Here is a 20,522-nt window from a genome sequence, read left to right as displayed (position 1 = left end):
CTGACTAGATAGCCTGGTGACAGCCTCTTATATCATTGCCACAGCTGACAAATAACACTATAAATACTCGCACATCCTGGTGACTCTCACCACAGTGAATGAGCTTATGAAATATATATAAGGTGCGTAGATGTGCAGGTTCTATGGATGTTGGTTTCACTCTCCGTTCAGTGGCCTCTTTATTAGATACACCTGTACCTCTGCTCGTTAATGTAAATATCTAATCAACCAATCATGTGGCAGCAATTCAATACACTAAAGCGTGCAGACGTGGTCAAGAGGTTCAGTTGTTGCTCAGACCAAACATCAGAATGGGAAAGAAATGTGATCTAACTGACCTTGACCGTGGAATGATTGTTGGTGCCAGACAGGGTGGTTTGAGTATCTCAGAAACTGCTGATCTCCTGGGATTTTTATACAGAACAATCACTAGATTTTGCTGAGAATGATGCAAAAACCAAAAAAAGAAATCCAGTGAGAGGCAGTTCAATGGGTGAAAACACCTTGTTAATGAGCGAGATCAGAGGAGAATGTCCAGACTGGTTTAAGCTGACAGGAAGGTGACAGTAACCAGTAACTCAAATAACTACACGTTACAACAGCGGTGTGCAGAAGAGCACCTCCAAATGCACAACATATCAAACCTTGTAGTGGATGGGTTACAGTAGCTGAACACCACAAACTTACACCCAGTGGCCACTTTATTAGGTACAGGAGGTATCTAGCAAAGTGGCCACTGGAAGTACATAAGGTGCACATTTGTCTTGGTTCTATGAATGTTGCTTTCTCTGTATATGAATGTAAATCACAAATGTGAAAAGCCATTCACATTAGCTTCTTTCACTGCAACACTGAACATTACAAAATGTAGTAACAATATGATTCTTCTCCTCACACAGCAATGCAATTTCTATGTTATTGTTTGATGTATTGCATCCAATCAGTGAATAACACTGTATGTGGATCTTATTCCCACACATTTGTTCAGTTCTAATTCTCCTTTGCTCTCACATGCAGACAACAACGATGCACATTACAACGATGCGGACGGCAGGCTTTTGAATTGTTACACAATACACGGAACAGTATTGCACCAAATTGCTACTTACATTGCATCGTTATTGCTTTTGTTTTCAATATGACAGGCCAGGCCGGAGAAAATGTCACGTCTGTATTCCACGTGCAGGTGCCTGTTACAGGGGTGCAGGAGGATGAATGAAAGGCGAATGCCAGTGATCCTGGGCAACCAATGACGGCTCCTGAAGAAGCTAAGAGATGCTCCCCAGGATGTGTCAGGGTCAGGAGGGTGGTGGGATCTGTGGTCAGGGCAAGGGGCTGCAGGGGGGGGGGTAGGTGGTGAGGAGATGGAAAAACTGGAAGCACAAACCTGAGAAAGGGAAGTCCCTTTGGGTTCGTGTGAGCTAAAAGTCTGCCTAAGGCAGTAGTGGAAGAGTTGGATTCCAGTCAGCTCTGCAAGCCAGTGATTTCAATGCATTTGCAATATTGAGACCAATTAAACAAACCCATCTTTAGGTTTTGGGTCTAGCTTCTGGCGTGAGTTAAATCCATTGAAGATATGCTTTCATCTACTCTGCTATCCATTTGTCTGTTTCATTAAAGGCTCAAAATGGATTGAAAGAGGAAAAGCGTTCAGATTACTGAACTTGGGGTCAGCACCTTGTTCATGCGTAGCCTGCAATTAAACGAGTAGTGCTTATCAGACACTGGTTTCCCACTGCTCCAACCAGGGGTCAGGCTGACTGCCAGAAAACAATCTGCTGGTTCCTACTGCTTTTTGGAACTCCTGGCATGTTAACTATCAGAATCACTGAACAGTGTCCTTGTAAATTGCCTTTCAAAACCATTGCAGATCACTTCTAACTGGCCGGTTATGTTTGAAAACATCAACATTATCCTGTGAATGAACAGCTGAATTTCAAATTAAACTGAGGGATGTTTTGAGAAGACGCAGAACTCTCTTAAGAACCTAGGCGTTGACAAGTATGCACTGCATGTTTATATACAGCTACCCCTTAATATCTCTTCCAAATACCAGTAAGTTAAATATAATATACACAAGAGGTTCTGCAGACACTGGAATCCAGAGGAACACACTAAATGCTGGCTGAGCTCAGCACATCAGGAAGCATCTATGGAGGGGATGAAAGAGTCAACGTTTGGGGCCGAGTCCCTTTATCAAGACTGAGAGGGAGAAGAAGCCTCACACATACCTCAGAATGATCTGGCCTGGTCAAGTTCCCTGCTGGAGTGCAGATGACACCAAGCTAAGTGTGATGGTAGGTGTTCTTTGTGTACCTTAGTTAGCATTCCTCCCTTAAACCTGGTTTGCATTTCACCCTCAAACCTGGTTAGCATTTCACCCTCGGACCTGGTTAGCATTTCGCCCTTGTACCTGGTTTGCATTTCACCCTCAAACCTGGTTAGCATTTCACCCTCGGACCAGGTTAGTATTTTGCCCTTGAACCTGGTTTGCATTTCACCCTCAAACCTGGTTAGCATTTCACCCTCGAACCTGGTTAGCATTTCACCCTTGAACCTGGTTTGCATTTCACCTTCAAACCTGGTTTGCATTTCACCCTCAAACTTGGTTTGCATTTCACCCTCAAACCTGGTTAGCATTTCACCCTCGGACCTGGTTAGCATTTTGCCCTCGGACCTGGTTTGCATTTCACCCTCAAACCTGGTTAGCATTTCACCCTCGGACCAGGTTAGTATTTCGCCCTTGAACCTGGTTTGCATTTCACCCTCAAACCTGGTTAGCATTTCACCCTCGAACCTGGTTAGCATTTCACCCTTGAACCTGGTTTGCATTTCACCTTCAAACCTGGTTTGCATTTCACCCTCGAACCTGGTTAGCATTTCACCCTTGAACCTGGTTTGCATTTCACCCTCGGACCTGGTTAGCATTTCACCCTCAAACCTGGTTAGCATTTCACCCTCAGACCTGGTTTGCATTTCACCCTCAAACCTGGTCAGCATTTCACCCTCAAACCCTCATCTCATTGCTACTTGCAGGATCTTGTCATAAGCATAATGATAACAGGAACTCAGGGTGCGGAGGCTCACTGGTCAAATTATTGGATTAACAAATCCCACTTGCTGTTTAGTAATCCTCAGTTGTTATCACTGAGAAATTTAAATTCAATATTTTGAAATAAAACAAAACACGGGAGCAAAAGTGACCATAAAACAGTTGGATCATTGTAAAATACAATCTGATGCATTAATATCCATTAGGGAACAAAATCCACTATCCTTAACAGTTTCAAAGTCAAAATCAAAGTAAATTTTATTCTCAAAGTACATGTATGTCACCACATACAACCCTGAGATTCATTTTCCTGTGGGCATACTCAGCAAATCTATAGAATAGTAACGAGAACAGGACCACTGAAAGATCAACCGGCATGCAGAAGACAACAAACTATGCAAATGAAAATATAAATAAATAGTAATAATTAACGAGAAAATGAGATAATGAGATCAAGAGTTCTTAAAGTCGGATCATTGATAGAGGGAACATCTCAATGGAGGGGCAAGTAAGTGTAGTTATCCTGTTTGATGGCTGAAGGATGGTAACTTTTCCTGAACATGAAGGGTAGTCCTGAGGCTCTTGTACCTTCTACCTGATGGCAGCAGTGATAAAAGAGCATGACCTGGGCGGTGGGGATCTCTGATGATGGATGCTGCTTTTCTACAACAGTGTTTTATGTAGATGCACTCAGTGTATGGGAGGGCTTTACCTGTGATGTGCAGGGCTGAATACACTGCCTTTTGTAGGATTTCTGTCCTCGCCTGACTCCAAGATCTCATTCTTGTGACTGACTACTAACCGTCCTCTGAAACTGGCTTGGAATCTAAACAACCGAGCAAATAAGACATGTGAAAAAAAACTACAACCACTTCTCCCAGTAATAACAGGATAATTTCTCCAGAGGATACAATGCATGGAGAAATGCAATGAGTGTTCAAATTATGTGGATAAAGTCACTCTCAGTTAGTTACATCAGTGTTGTCGCCATTCGTGATTGACAGGAAAATTGCTTAATCATCTGCGCTCAGCTGCAATTAGTTTGGTCACTATATCCAACCCTAAAAAGGCAAGATCCATTAGCATCCATTTTTCTTGCGAAATCACATCTGAAAACAATTTTGTCTGAGTGAAATTATGCTACCTCTCACTTCTGGGTGAAATCATGTCCACTGAGTAATATGTCTAGGCCCTTTCATACACAATTTACCTTTGTGCAGGTGCATGGTCCTTTAAACAGTGCATCAGAATCAGATTTGGGTTTATTATCACTGACGTACATCATGAAATGTGTTTTTTTTTTGCAGTGGTACAAAGCAGAACAAAAAAGTTACTTTAAGTAACAAAATAAATAGATATTGCAAAAAAGGAATGGCAAGGTTCTGTTCAGGGGTTCACGGACCATTCAGAAATCTAACGGTGGAAGGGAAGAAGCTGTTGAGTGTGGGTCTTCAGGCTCCTGTAGCTCCTTCCTGATCGTAGTAACGCAAAGAGGGCATGTCCCAGATGGCGAGCATCCTCAATAATGGATGCCCTCTTCTTGACGCACAGCCTCTAGAAGATTTCTTTCAATGTAGGGAGGATTGTGCCTGTGATGGAACTAGATGAGTGTACCAAGCTCTGCAGCCTCTTGCAACCCTGCGCATCGGAGGCAATGATTTTGCATACAGATCAGTGTTTCCTAAAGTGGACTTAAAGCCAGAACCTGAAGTGAAATCCAAATCCAAATCTAGACTTAGTAGGCTATTTTGAGACAGTTATAAAATGAGAGCTTTCTACTGAAACTGATTGCTCAAGCCTTGGAACAGATCAAAAGGCAAATCTTTCAGAAGTGCAAAAATTGGAATAAAGTCAAAACATTTAAATTGAACACAAACTCTTTGAGGAGCAACGATGAAGAAGAAGAGATAGCAATAATGGATTATGAAGGAGAAAATCTGGTCTGGCTGCAGATAAAATATATGAGAATTATATCAGAAATGTGAGGATTGGTACCAATTAGAACTGTCTGGGTCTCTTTAAAGAACATAGAACATAGTACAGCACAAGTCCTCCTGCTCTCAATGTTCATGCTGAACACAATGCCAAATTAATCTAAATCTCTTTTATCTCTACATGATCAATATCCCTCTATACTGTTTGCTTTCCTGTGCCTATCTAAAAGCCTCATAAATGCCACAAGCCAACATTATCTGCTTCCACCATTACCCTGGCAACCATTTCCTATGTACAATCTTGCTTCACACATCTCCTTTAAACTTCCCTTCTCTCACCTGAAATGCATTTTCCCTTGAGAATGATAGGCGGAGGGATGACCTAACAAAGGCCTTTAAAGTCAGGAAGGGTTTTGACAGAGTGGTTGTGGAGGAAATGTTTTCACATGTTGGGTGAAGGATAAGAATAAGCATCATAGATAAAACTCTGGAGAAATTCGGCAGGAGATGAATAAGGAGTTGATGTTTTTGCTGAAGGGTCTCGGCCTGGAACATCAACTGCTTGTTCCTCTCCATAGATGCTGCCTGACCTACTGAGTTCCTCTAGCATTTTGTGTGCGTTGCTTTGGATTTCCAGCACCTACATAATCTCTTGTGTTTCCTATAGGTATTATTAGAGGAATGTCACCAGGAAATGTCACCAATGGGGAACTCAAAGGAACTTTCTTTACTCAAAGACTGGTAAGAATGTTGACCTGTTATCACAGGGATTGGTTGAAATGAATATGCAGAAACGTTTAAAAGGGGTCTCGACAAGCATATAAAGGAGAAGAGAATGGAGGATTATAGAGTCATAGAGCATGGAAACAGGTCCTTTGGTCCAATTGGTCCATCCTGACCAAAATGCATCATCCAAGCTAGTCCCATTTGCCAAGCTTTTCTCCATAACCTTCCTATCCAAGTACCTGTCCAAGCAAGCGAAGACTCTCAAACCTGAAGGAGATGCCCTGGAGCTATCTGATGCGAGATTCCTCAGGAGCTCCTGACACATCTCCTGGAATAGAAGGACTTCCTCCTGGTACTCCTCTCTCTGGTGATGACTCTAGATGATTTACAAAATCTTAGAGCTTTTTCCCCCTTTCCTCCCTGGGAGATGAAATATATGTTGATGCTGTGGGATGTGGGCTTTTAAAGGCTGATGATGATCTTCTCAGAGAGATGTGTAATGTTATAGATATAGACCCAGTTGCCACTTTATTAGGTACACCGAATACAAATATCTAATCAGCCAATCAGACGGCAGCAATTCAATGCATAAAAACATGGTAGACATGGTCAAGAGGTTCAGTTGTTGTTCAGACTGAACAGAAGAATGGGGAAGAAATGTGATCTAAGTGGCTTTGACCATGGAATGGTTGTGGTGCCAGATGGGGTGGTCTGAGTATCTCAGAAACTGCTGATCTCCTGGGATGTTCACACACAGCAGTCTCTAGAGTTTACAGAGAATGGTGTGAAAAACAAAAAAAATCTATCCAGTGGCAGTTCTGTGAGCGAAAATGCCTTGTTAATGAGGGATGTCAGAGGGGAATGGCCAGAATGGTTCCAGCTGACAGGAAGGTGTTTCAATAGGTACATTGGAGTGAGGACCAATGGAACAATTTCAACACGCAAGTATCGAACCTTGAAGAGGATGGACTACAGCAGCAGAAGACACAAATGTACAATCGGGGCCATTTTATTGTGTTCAGGAGGTACCTATTAAAGTGGCCACTGAGCTGTAGATGAGGAGGGAAAGGAGAAAGCTTGAGTGCAGTGTAAATGTTAGCATGGACTGGTGGGGCCAAGTAGTTTGTTTCCATATGGTATACTGGGACTTAATTCTACTTGAAGGAGTAGAGCGCTGGTGCCTGGCATGTAAAATCAATGGTCAATTGGGAGTGGATCTTATCTTACAAAGCTGTATCAAACCCCACAAAATATTAACAGTTTAGTGTGCAAATTACAGAGAAAATTAGGGAATCTATTTTATCTTTCAGTGAAGACAAATGGTTAAAGAGGGCATTAAGGAATTACTTCAGCACAATGTACAATTTATATCTGTTCTAATGCTCGTGCGGTCCCATTTTGGGTGCAAATAAATTAGCCTTTGATGTCCTTTGCAAATAAGATCTGAAATTTGCTCCGATTTCTTTGAATGAATCTTTGCTCTTTTGTACTAGGGCTTAATTTTGTCTTGGAAAAGCTCATCACACAGTCTATGAAGGCTGCACACTTGTACTGCAGCTTCTTTATCACGACATACTGTGATAACATCAATGAACTGAAACCTGTTCTTAATTCTTAATTCTTGCTTGCCATCTATTACAAAATAATCCGATTGATCAGGAATATGTCACTTCAAAAAAATGGTTCTGGTTAAAAGGAAAGGTCAGGAAGTTCTTTTTTCTCCTTTTATCCATTCAAAATGGGCCTTTATTAGCTGCCAAGTACATGATTACATTCAGTTCGTTCCTTTCAGGCCTGAAATTAAGAACGAGAACCTCTTGTCATCTTTTATTCCACAAAAGGCATTTGAAAGCAGAAGCTCTCATCTTGAAAGCAAAGCAGTTTATCATCAGGAAACTGCAGCTTTGAAAAGACCAGGCTGACTGCTGATGAAGGCCCTATCATCCCATCTTGAACATGTCTTGCTAAATCAGAAATGGGACAAATTAGTTCAGTTTAGCATTTTGAGAAGTTATCAAAGCTCTGTTTCATTTCAGCTCCGGTTCTTTCCTTTTTTCTTTGTTTCTGTGTTCAAGCAAACAGTTCACTCTGAGAATGCAGAACCAAAAAAAAAATCACTTTTTTCAGAAAGGGGCCGAAGCCTTATGTTGCCAGTGGAGACAGAAGAGATTGCAGGGGCCAGAACTGAGAACCACAAGACATCGGCTGGAAGAACTCAGCAGGTTGAGCGCAGATGCTGCACGACCCACTGAGTTCTTCCTGAAGATTGTTTGTTCTCCTTATCATGCCAATGGCAGCTCTTTGAAAGAGTTATCTGATTCACTCCATAGTGTCAATGACACTGGAGATGGGATTTATGCAGGAGGTTAGCTGGCAGTAGGCATGAAGGAGGTTAAGAGATACAATGAAGGAAAATGTGAGTTTGAATCAGAATCAAAATCAGATTTATTAACACTGACATATTTATTTATTTGCATTTAGAGATACAGTGCAGAACAAGTCCTTCAGTCCCAACGAGCCGCACCACCCAGCAACTCACCCATTTAACACCAGTCTAATTGCAGGACTGGGTGGAGAGGAGGAGACAAGTTTCTACCAAAGGAGGGGAAAGGCGCTCCTTCTGTCCGCTAGTCTGCAGGCCACCCTTGGGCAAGATATAGCACCTGCTTAGCCCCCCGACCATGGTCAGGTGAAGCCACAGGAGCAGGAGGCGGACAATCGCATGAGCAGCCGGTGCATATCACAAATCCTGTTATGTGACCACTGACACCAGGCAGACAATCTCTGAAGAGTATTGGGAACGGCTGGGGTCACCCGTCTTGTAAAGGCGAAAGCAACGACAAACTACTTCTATGAATTTGCTAAGAACATAAGACAATGATTGCCCACGTCATACGATATGACCCAGAATGATAATGAAGATAAATCGCAGGAAAGTTTACAATGACCAATTAACCTACTAACTGGTACAACTTTGGATTGTGGGAGGAAACTGAAACCCACGCAGTCACTGGGAGAACGTACAAATTACTTATATATGTTGCTGGAATTAAGCTCTGAACTCTGAATGCCCTGATCTGTAATTGTGTCGTGCTAACCACTACACTACTGTTGCATATATCATGAAATGTGTTGTTTTGCAGCAGTAGTACAATGCAAAGACATCAGGATTTTACAGATGAACTGAGATTTCTTTCAATAGTAATTTTCGAAGGAGGCAGATGTACACAAACTTGGAGATAGACTGAGAGACAGAGGAGGCACCAGGTGCTGAATCCCATACCGGCCATCGCGTTGAGCTGTAAGGTAAACTGTTCTCCAGCATTCAGATGTTACAAGACCTGCTGGAGCACACAGCGGCTGCAGATACTGGAATCTGGAGAAGCACACAAAATGCTAGAGAAGCTTATTGTCCCAGGTAGCATCTATGGAGAGACAGTCAATGTTTTGGGTCAAAACCCTTCACTTGAACTGAGTGACAGAGAGGATCCTCTCTCTGTCCCTTTTCCCTTTTCTCACTCCTCCTGGTCCATCTGGCCACCTTTCTCTTTCTCCCCCCACCCCCCACAACCTCTCTATCTGCCCAGCAGCAACACAGTCCTCTCACTGGTTTCCCTGCCCTACAGTTCCTATTTACCCTCCCCACCTCCCTCCCTTTACTCCAAATTCCACCTATCAGCCTTTTGTCACCTCCACACATCATCTCTGAGATTCCCTCCCCATCTGCCTATCACTCCCCTCACCTGAATCCACCTATCACCTCCCAGTTTCCCTCCCCATCTGCCCATCGTTCCCCTCACCTGAATCCACTTTTCACCTGCCTGCTGTTATTCCATAATTTATCCCCAGCTTTTGACAGTGGCTGCTTACCCTCTATCGTTCAGTCCAGATGAAGCGTCTCGACCCAAAACACTGACAGGCAACTTCCCTTCATAGATGTTCCCTCAGCATTTTGTGTGCTGTACTTACAAGACCTACCCTTGGAATGGGAGCAGAGGGGGTTTGTATATACTAATCACTAGACTTGTACAACGTCAGCTCTGAGATAAGCATTTCATGCTAAATATTGTAGCAGATTATTCTGTAGCAGAAATCAGGAATGACCTGGAGATCAGATGCCTGTTGAGCTGGCCTATTCTCAACATTCAAGATTGTTCATTGTCATTTTTTGGTATGTGAGTGTAAGGGAGAACAAAATGGTTGTTACTTCGGATCTGATGCAGCAAAAAAACACAACACAATAAGCATAAAGAACACAATTAAAGCAATCACTATAAAAACATAAGATTAGTTTATATACATAGACTGATTGCATGTATATAAGGGGACACTAGATACAGGAATATCTGTGATGCACCATCAATAACTCACACTGAGATGTAAGGCGAGATATCGGCTTTTATTGACTGGAAGAAGGAACCAGGAGTGAGTGTCTATCATACAATGTCCTGGAGACTGAGGCCGAGCGTCAGGCCTCAGACCTCCTTTATACAGGGGCCTGTGGGAGGAGCCACAGGAGCAGTCAGCAGGGGGCGTGTCCCGACAGGCACATAGTTCACCACAATCTGTACATAAGGTGACCCTAAGCAGAAATGGTAAAGTCATGGTCGTGGAGTGGGTTAATGGTTGGAGGTGTTGATCAGCCGAACAGCTTAGGGGAAGTAACTGTTTCTGAGCTTGGTGGTCCTGGCATGGATGCTGCATAGCCTTTTCCCTGTTGGGAGAGGAACAATCAGTCCATGAGCAGGGTGGGTGGGATCTTTGCTGGTTTTTTTCTGGCACCTTTCTGTATATTTATGCATTGCAATGTACATTCTGTATATTCTGCCTTTCTGCTTGCCACTGCATTGAGGTCAGAGTCCAGAGGCAAAGCACTAGTGTCCTAAGATAGACTGTGAAGCCATGTGGGGTCACTAGAAGTATGTGTGACCCTGAGAAGAACATTGGGAGTAAGAACAGTCAGTATGTCAAATCCGTCATTAAATTGGAATGAATGAAAAGATGATTTACTACTTGAGGTCTTTAGTTATAGGAGAAAGTTGGGCAGGATAGGACTTGATTCTTTGGAGTGAGGGGTGGCCTTATGAGTTCCTCCAAGGGTCGGGGTCAACCATGGGTTTTGCATCCCAGCGGTCTATGTGCCAGTACGCAAGCCAGGGCAGCACAACATGGAGAGCAAGCCGTTGCCTGTCTAGGAGCCAGACTTGGTTGTCAGAGGCTATTTGAGATGCACACCATTGGGAGTGTTTAATCGGTAGTGGGAGCTTATATGAGCGTACACTAGATACAGGAATATCTGTACTTAAAGTGACTCTAACCAGAAATGATAGTCATGGTTGTGGGGTGGGTTAACTACAACCCTCAACTATAACAACCTTAAGGAACTTGTGACCTTACAGAAGTGTACAAAAGCATGAGGGGCATAGATATGGCGAACGCACACAGTCTTTTTCCCAGGGATGGAGAACTATCAACCAGAGGGACATGCACAAAATTCTGGAGGAACTCAGCAAGTCAGGCAACATCTGTGAAGAGGAATAAACAGTCGAGATTTTTTCCACCATAATTCTCCACCACAACCTGAAGCATTGGCTGTTTATTTCCCTCCGTAGATTTTCCTTGATATGCTGAGTTCCTCCAGCATTTTGTGTGTGTTGCTCAAGATTTCCAGCATCTGTAGAATCGCTTGTGTTTATAAAGCAGAGGGAAAGGTTAGACTGATTGTGGAATGTGTTAACAACATCATGGGCTGAAGGGCCTGCACTGTGCTGTAGTGATCCATGATCTTAAAATGGAAGCAGGATTAGCAATTCACCCTTTCAAGCCTGCCCTACGCTTCAATATGACAATGGTTACATTGCCCCGAGCCTCATCTCTGCTATGCCAATGTGTCATAGCCTGTAATCAGAATCAGCTTTAACATCACTGGCATATGTTGTGACATTTGTTGTTTGGCAGCAGCAGTACATTGCAATGCATAAGTAATTACTATAAATTTCAATAAAGAAATATACTGTGTATAAAATTTTAATTAAGTAAGTAGAGCAAACAGTGAGCAAAAATAGTGAGGTCATGTCCATGGGATGGTTCACTGACCATTCAGAAATCTGATGGCTCCTGTACTTTCTCTTTGATAGGAGAAATGAGAAGAGGGCATGTCTTGGGTAACAGAGGTCCTTAATGATGGATCTTTCAAAAATGTATTTACGTTGTTTTTAAATACTCCCAGTGATGCACCATCAATAACTCTCGGAGACGGGAGGCGAACGATAGGCTTTTATTAGCAGCAAAATGGAGCACAGCGTCTCGGAGACTCAGGGAGGAGCAGTGCCCCAATCGCCTTTACACAGGGGTCTGTGGGAGGAGCCACAGGAGCAGTCACCAGAGGGGCGTGTCCAGACAGGTATACATAGTTTACCACACCCAGTGACCTAGCACTGTCTCCACCAAGGATAGAAAGTTTACCACAGAGGAAGTTCCTGTGGATCTCAGGTTCACTATTATTGTGGTTCAAATTATGATAGTTGTCCAGAAGATGCTGGAAGAGGCATTGTAGCAAATAAATTACATGGAGTTTACAGGACAGCCCATTCAACCCATCAGATCTATACTTATGTTCACACACTACAACCCTACTTCAATTTAAACCATTCAGCCTAACCTAGAGGAGGTTCACAAGAAAGAGCCCAGGAGTGAAAGGGTTAAGCTATGAGGAGAGTTTGATTGCTTTGGGCCTGTCCTCACTGGAGTCCAAAAGAATGAGGGAGGATCTCACTGAAACCTTTTGAAAGGCCTAGATACGGCGGCTGTGGAGAGGATGTTTCCTATCCTGAGGGAGTCTAGGACCAGGAGGCTTAGAATAGAAGGACATCTTTTAGAACAGTGGTGAGGAGAAATTTCTTTAGCCAGAGGGTGGTGAATCTGTGGAATTCATTGCTACAGACAGCTGTAGAGGCCATCACTCGGTATATTTAAAGTGGAGGTTGATAGGTCCTTGATTAGTCCAGGTGTCAAAGATTACGGGAAGGAGGCAGGAGAATGTTGGAGCACACTCAACATGTTCAATGGCCTAATTCTACATCAAAGTTAAGAGGAGAAGGTGGGAGAGTGGGCTTGAGAGGGATAATAAATCAGGCATGATTGAATGGTGGAGAAATCTCAATGGGCTGAATGGTCTAATTCTGCTCCTATGTCTTGTAGTTCTTCTGGATTTGTTCCTTCTGCTCTCACATCCTTAAACAGATTCTCCTAAAATGCATAAACAATGATTAACATTCAGTGAAGATTAAGGGCCTCAGCTGAAAAATCTGACTTCCATTCCCCTCCACAGATGTTGCCTTACCAATGAGTTCCTCCAGCATGTCTTTTTTTGCTCCGGATTCCACCATCTCTTGTGTTTCTATAACAATCTTTCTCCCAGCATTTTATGCATTCTTTTCTGCTCACTCAACAGAAACAGTTAAAAAAAATCTGACTCCAAGGGCTGATTATAAGGTCAAAGAAAAAAAAGTTGACATTATTAAAGAATATTTCCAAAAGCTTGGACGCGGCTTTGATAAAACTTCTCCAAAGCCCTGAGCTGAAAATATATGCAGAGATACTTACAATGTGAAATTTTGTTTTTTTTAAAAAATAATCCAACACTTCTCACTCAAGGAGTCTGCAAACATGACCTCCACATGCTGCTCATTTTCAGAAGACCCTGGGACTCCGGAACCACGTGAGAGCTAAAGACGCTCAGCCAAGGGTTTCTATGCTGAGGCAGCTCTAAGTGACATTAACATTAATTAAATTGTGTGACACCCTCCTGATAAGCACTCAATTTCATCCCTCAAAAAAGGCTAAAAGGAGATCCTGCAGAGAAGGCACTGTGCTCTCGTAATAAAATGTTAATGTCACTCCACAGTGACAATAGGGCGTTCCTGGACTTAGCACACAGCACACCCCCACTGAACTGCAGTGAGTTCTGATTTCCGGCTTGTAGATGAGCTGTCGGTTCACGACCTGCAAAAAGGTAATTTTGGGCTTGAAGGGCAGTCAGTGACAGCTCTCCCGGGCCTTGCGGGCACACTTCACGTGGGAGAACAGTTTCACGAGCAGGCAGACGGGGTGCTCTGCTTACTGCCGCACCCAGCAGGGACGGCAAAACTCAGATTTTATCCTCAGATCTCCAGAAAGGGTCTTAAAACCTTGACTCCTGACCCAGAGCTGCGTTTGCACAGCCACGAGATGGCAAATACCGGCAGTTTATCTGACTGCGGGAGGAGTTGGAAGGGTTGGTGCAATGCCACAGCCTGGTTTAATCAAGTCCCCACGCATTAGTGTTATGTTTTGTTACTCCAAAACAAAATTAATTACAAGAAAAACAAGCAAGTCCAGAATGCGAGTCTACTTTAAGTGAAGCACGCATGTATGACACGGTGGAGTAATGACGTATGCCATTTGCATACTTTTACATATAACCTGCACTGGATTATGTAAACAACAAAGAATGCTTAATAAAACAAGATATTAACAATATTACTGAAATATTAAATACACAACAATAAGTGCCTAAAGGCACATACTATTTGGAAGGAGTAAGTGGAGAGTGGTCAAGACAAACTATTTCAGGTTCAGATTCATTTATCACATCTACATTGAAAAATACAGTGAAATGTACCATTTGTGTCAACAACCAACAAAACTTGATGTGATAGGTGCAGCCCGCAAGTGTCACCATGTATTCTGGCGCCAACCTAACATGCTCACGATATTCAGCCAAACAACACAGAACACTACAAAACCGAACAGAACAATGACTGCAAGATGTTAGTTCCTCCCTCCTGCCCACATAGGCGGTCCTCCAACCCCTAGACAGGCAATCTTCGGCCTCCAGGGGACTTGAGGTTTTGATTTCCCCAGCGGACTCGTAGTCCTAGGCTTTCACTGTCTTCCTGACTTCCCATTGACTTTCTACCTTCAGTTTTGTTGCCAGGACTCACCAATCATGATAACTGAGGACTCTGATGAGGACCCCGAACACTAGACCACAAACTCTGTTCTTGCTGAATCGTGTACCTAAGAGATTCACCAGTTTTCCTTTTCCTTTGCCAAGAGTTTCTGACTTCAGTTTTCCAAACTAACACAGTCCCAGTCCCAGAGAAAGCCGACTCTTACACGTTGCACTCTAAGCTCACAAGTATATTTGTTTCCAATGCTTTATGGAGTAATTTTGCAATGAAATTTATGAATGAGAACGCTTTTCAAGATAAAGGGAATCTAGCAGGTGACAGGTATCAGATTTGCAGTCAGCAGCTGGCCAGTGCTGTTCAGCTCTGACTTCAAAAGAAGTTGAAAGTAATGGTCTACCATTCCCTGTGTTGTAGTTAAGACTTAGTTCCAGAGATCCCTGCCTTCCAGTAACAGTGATGTCATTAGTCTGCCTGTGCAACCAATCACATTGAAGAATTCTCACCAACAACAAGCCAAAAAGTAAATTCTTGGCTAAAATTGTTAAACATTACAGAGCACTAAGTTAAGATTGAACTTAACATTATGGGGAAAAGCTGCAAGGTCATAAATCCAAACTTTAAAAAATCCATTATAATTTGTATTATTCGTTGAAGGGAATTCCAATTTAAATACACTTCATGGCCACTTTATTAGGTACACCTGCTTGTTATATCAAAAATATAACCAGCCAATCACGTGGTAGCGACTCATGTACAAGAGCCGGCAGAGATGATCAAGAGGTTCAGATCCAACACTGGAATGGGGAAGAAATGTGATCTAAGTGACTTTGACCATGGAATGATTGTTGGTGCCGGACAGGATGGGTTGAGTATCTTGGAAACTGCTAAGCTCCTAGGATTTTCACACACAACAGTTAATAGTGCAGGGGGTTCCCAACCCTTTTTTGTACCATGGGTCTATACCATTAAGCAAGTGGTCCGTGGACCTCAGGTTGGGAACCCTTGCTCTAGAGTTTACAGAGAATGGTGCGAAAAACAAAAAAAAATCCAGTGAGCAGCAGTTCTGTGGGTGAGGTGCCTTGATGGTTAATGAGAGAGGTCGGGGAGGAAAGCCAGACTAGATCAAGCTGACAGGAAGGTGACGGTAACTCAGATAACTTAGCATAACAACAGTGGTGTGCACGAGGGCATCTCTGAATGCGAAACATTTGAAGCTTGAAGTGGATGAGCTACAGCCAGAAGATCACGCACATACACTAGGTGGCCACTTTATAAGGTACAGGGGGTGCCTGATGAAGAAGCCACAGAATGTGTGCATAATTGATGTTTTTAACCCTGGACACTTGAGGAGTATTTATGTAATTAAAAACACGAGAAAATCTGCAGATTTTGGAAATCCAAAGCCACACACACACAGAACTCAGGAGGCCAGGCAGCAGCTACAGAAGAGAGTAAACAGCCAATGTTTCAGGCCCTGAGACACTGCACCCGGGCCTGATGAAGGGTTGTGGCCCTGAAATGGCGACTGTTTGCTCTTCTCCATAGATGCTGCCATGGCTGCTGAGTTCCTCCAGCATTTTGTGTGTGTTGCTTTACGCAACTAAAATTCTCTTACTCTTCAGCAGCAAAACATTAAAAAATTGGAATATTTCACCATGAGCCCTGATTTAAAGTACATGAATTTTTTGCTAAACTAATTGATTCCAGTGGAGAGTCAATGGAGGATTGAAGGTTCACAGGCAATAACCTATGGATTTCCACTTTAAGTCACACAGGCTTAAGCATTGTTATTGTTTACAAAATATAATGATGGTAAATACTCGTCATTAAAATCCAATCCGAGCTATCGCTTCCTCCATCCCTTCTCAGTGAGAGATCAGTGTTGATCAGAAGCAGATCTTTGCATTTCTCCGGCTGGTATATCGCAGCCAGACAGCAGGTTATGGCTCTTCTGCTGGTCTCAAACTGTGGGATTGGATATGTTTTCCACCTCTGATATTAATCACTGAGAGATAGTCCAGGTGTTGAAAAAGACCAAGTCAATTCAAATCGGGTCTCAACATTCAGATAGCTTCCCAACACTTATCGGCCATAGTCACATGAGTCCAGTTCCTGCAGAATGCGATGTTGGCCTAAAATTCCACAGGCACTCTCTGGGGCTTTCTGTTGCTATAGTTCCAGGTGGGAGGCTAATGAAGGCCTTGGGGCAATGGCGTAAATGAATAAGAATAAGTCGTTGTCAGCAATGACACAACCTGGAATTTATGGTAATTATTAGACTTAATTATACTCTCAAATAAGTCGAAAATATCAGTGCCTCTTACATGGAGGTTTGCTTCGCTCATAGTCCAGGGAAAGATAACTTGCCTGACTGTCACATCCTGAAGGCTTCAGACAGACTTTCCAATTTGAATCAGACAGGTGGAGGAATGCTTTCCTCAAATTGACATTACTAAACCAATTTAAATAGCTATCTGCTAGATTTATTTAAAATAGTGTCAATTAAGTACATTTTTCGACAGATCCTACAAGATGTTAATGTTGGGTTGACTAGTTTGGCTTCACCCTTCCCTTGTATACCTAATTGCTTTGGATAACTAAAGTCTGCAATGTCAGTATTCAAGTAAAAATGAAGTATGCACTCAGTGGCCACTTTATTAGGTACCTCTTGTACCTAATAAATTGGCCACTAGGTGTATGCTCTTGGTCAGCTACTGCTGTAGCCCATCCACTTCAAGGTTCAATGTGTTGTGCATTCAGAGATGCTCTTCTGCACACCACTGTTGTAATGCATGGTGATCTGGGTTACTGCCATCTTCCTGTCAGCTTGAACTAGTCTAGCCATTCTCCTCCGGCCCCTCTCAATAACAAGGTGTTTTCAGCCTCAGAACCATTGCTTACTAAACCTTTTTTTGTTTTCTTTTACACACTTTTCTCCATAAACTCTAGAGACTATTGTATGTGAAAATCCCAGGAGATCAGCAGTTTCTCAGATACTCAAACCACCCTGTCTGGCACCAACAACAGTTCCGCGGACAAAATCACGAAGATCACATTTCTTCCCCACTCTGATGTTTCATCTGAACAGCAACTGAACCTCTTGGCCAAGTCGGCATGTTTTTTATGCATTGAGTTGTTGCCCCATGATTGGCTGATTAGATATTTGCATTAACGAGCAGGTCTGCCTAATAAAGTGGCCACTATGTGTACTTTATGTATAATCTGCTGTGAATTGAAACAGACTTAAACATGCCAAAAGAATGATAAGTTCTTGACAGGAGCCGTTCTTTTTCATCACAGGTCAAAGAAACATTCAGTGTAGCAGGATGACTTGTTTTCTGTTCAATAATTAAAATTAGGACGTCAACAAATGTTAAGAGCAAGTTGTTTAATGTACATACAAACTTATCAGGAGAAGTGGCTGATAAAGTTTCTGGGACACCATTAATTGGAGAAGCCAGTTACTAAACTTGACAGCACTCTTCATACGTGGTTGACAAGGTCTTTCAGTTTTAATGCCACAGCTGAAAGTAAGTAAGCCAGTTATCCATCATGTCAAAGATTTCTGGTAAATGCAGCAAACCTCTTTTGTCAACTTAAACCCATCGGTAAAGCATCAACTATAAGAAAATGATTAGCTTAGCATTTGAAGATTTAATCAATTTTCTGGAGTATATTTCATAGACCTGCAATTTGACATTGTACACCTGAGAGGCTGACACGTCTGAGATAAATTGACATTACCAAAATGGCTGCTCCACATCATTTTGAAACACTTTCTATATTTCTTATAGGGAGGGTCAAATGAAGAATAAAATAGCATGCAGAGAAAAGATTCACAGAGATGATGTATCAGAACAGTTCTTATTTCAAAGTAAGACCTATTTTGAAATTGCATTATTTCATAGAAATATAGAAAACCTACAGCACAATACAGGCCCTTTGGCCCACAAAGTTGTGCCAAACATGCCCCTACATTAGAAATTACTAGGCTTACCCATAGCCCTCTATTTTTCTAAGCTCCATGTACCTATCCAAAAGTCTCTTAAAAGACCCTATCATATCCGCCTCCACCTCTGTGGCCGGCAGCCCATTCCACGCACTCACCACTCTCTGCATAGAAAACTTACCCCTGACATCTCCTCTGTACCTACTCCCAAGCACCTTAAACCTGTGTCCTCTTGTGGCAACCATTTCAGCCCTGGGCAAAAGCCTCTGACTATCCACACAATCAATGCCTCTCACCATCTTATTCCTATAATAATTGAAATTACTTATGAAATTTCAATTACTTATTCTAATGATTGGGTGCCGAGCTGGAGATAAATCTCTGCCAAAGGAGGTGTAAGGCGCTCTTTCCCCCTATTAGCCTGTACACCACTTTTGGGCAACGTGTAGCATCTGCTTAGCCCCGATCAGGGTCACGTGAAACCATGGGAGCAGGTGGTGGATGGTTGCATGGGCAGCCAGTGCATATCACATGTCCTGGTTATGTGACCACTGACACCAGGCAGACAATCTCTGAAGAGTATTAATAATGGCTGGCGTCACCCGTCTTGTAAAGACACTGCCCAGACGAAGGCAATGGCAAGCCACTTCTGTAGAAAAAATTATCAAGACTAACCAAGGTCATGGAAAGACCATGATTGACCATGTCATACAGCACGGCACACCAATGCCAATAATGATTCTAATGATGGTATTTACTGAATATTTAATGAGTAATGGGAACCACCCATGTTCCACAGCTCATACTGATAATAATTAATTTAATAATTTGCTCTCTTTAAATCATTAGGCCGCACGAAGTCATGGGTTCTTATTAACTGTTCAGTTTTTAACTCCATCTACATTCAGTTGCCACTTTATTAGCTACACCTCCTTATTAATGCAATTATCTAATCAGCCAATCACACGGCAGCAACTCAATGTATAAAAGCATGCAGATATGGTCAAGAGGTTCAGTTGTTGTTGAGAATGGGGAGGAAATGTGATCTAACTGACCCTGACTGCGGAATGATTGTTGGTGCCATACAGGGTGGTTAGAGTATCTCAGAGGCTGCTGACATCCTGGGACTTTCCTGCATGACAGTCCCTAGAGTTTACAGGGAATGGTGTGTAAAAAAAGGTATCCGGTGAGCGGATGGGTGAAAACGCCTCAGTAATGAGGGACGTTAGAGGAGAATGGCCAGACGGGTCGACGCTGACAGGAAGATGACTGCACCTCAAATAACTACACGTTACAACAACAACGGTGTGCAGAGAAGCATCTCTGAACGCGCAGCAAGTAAAACCTTGAAGTGGATGGGCCAGGACAGCAGGAGATCATGAACGTACACTCAGTGGCCACTTTATTAGACACAGCAGGTACCTAATGAAGTGGCCACTGAGGTGTATGATCTGGCAGAAAGCTTCAGTTTATTTTTCTTCTAGTGTTTCGTGCGCTGTGCATTTTTCCAGTTGGCAGCTGCTCTCGTGGACCTGCTTTTACTTTATGACCTTGATTACTGACAGCAGCTTCGTTTTCTGGCTTTCCTCATAGCCACAGTCAGAGATGGCCTTGGCCTTCACTCGGTGCCTTAAAGTTGCAGTGGGTGACAAAATTCAGCATCTCATTAACAAGCTAAAGTGCAGACGAGGTAAGTCAGGAAGTGACTAAGCAGTGCCAAGCTTTGGTTTTGAAGAGGCAGCAGCTTGACAGGAGTAGCAACGATTGCTGAAAGGCTGCAGTCCTCTCCTTCCTCCAACCATCTGCAAATCCATACCCTGCTGTTCTGCAGCGCAGTGTGTTCAAACTCCCTGTACCACCTGCCGCAATTCAGTTCTTAAAGCATTAAAAATTCTCCAAAACCGCAA

The 20,522-nt window shown here is 42.9% G+C and overlaps 1 long non-coding RNA gene across 1 annotated transcript; it reads left to right on the top strand.

Moving 5' to 3' along the window:
• The first annotated feature begins 2,189 nt into the window (after positions 1-2,189).
• LOC132398786 (uncharacterized) lies at positions 2,190-8,800 on the top strand. The gene is made up of 3 exons (XR_009513796.1): positions 2,190-2,297; positions 5,654-5,727; positions 8,194-8,800. It is a non-coding gene; the product is annotated as an uncharacterized LOC132398786 (long non-coding RNA).
• The last annotated feature ends 11,722 nt before the right edge of the window (positions 8,801-20,522 follow it).

This window comes from Hypanus sabinus, chromosome 9 (genome assembly GCF_030144855.1).
Source record: "Hypanus sabinus isolate sHypSab1 chromosome 9, sHypSab1.hap1, whole genome shotgun sequence".
In the NCBI taxonomy this organism is placed as follows: domain Eukaryota; kingdom Metazoa; phylum Chordata; class Chondrichthyes; order Myliobatiformes; family Dasyatidae; genus Hypanus; species Hypanus sabinus.
The sequence above is the reverse complement of the archived record's forward strand: the minus strand, read 5'-3'. Positions and strand labels throughout refer to the sequence as shown.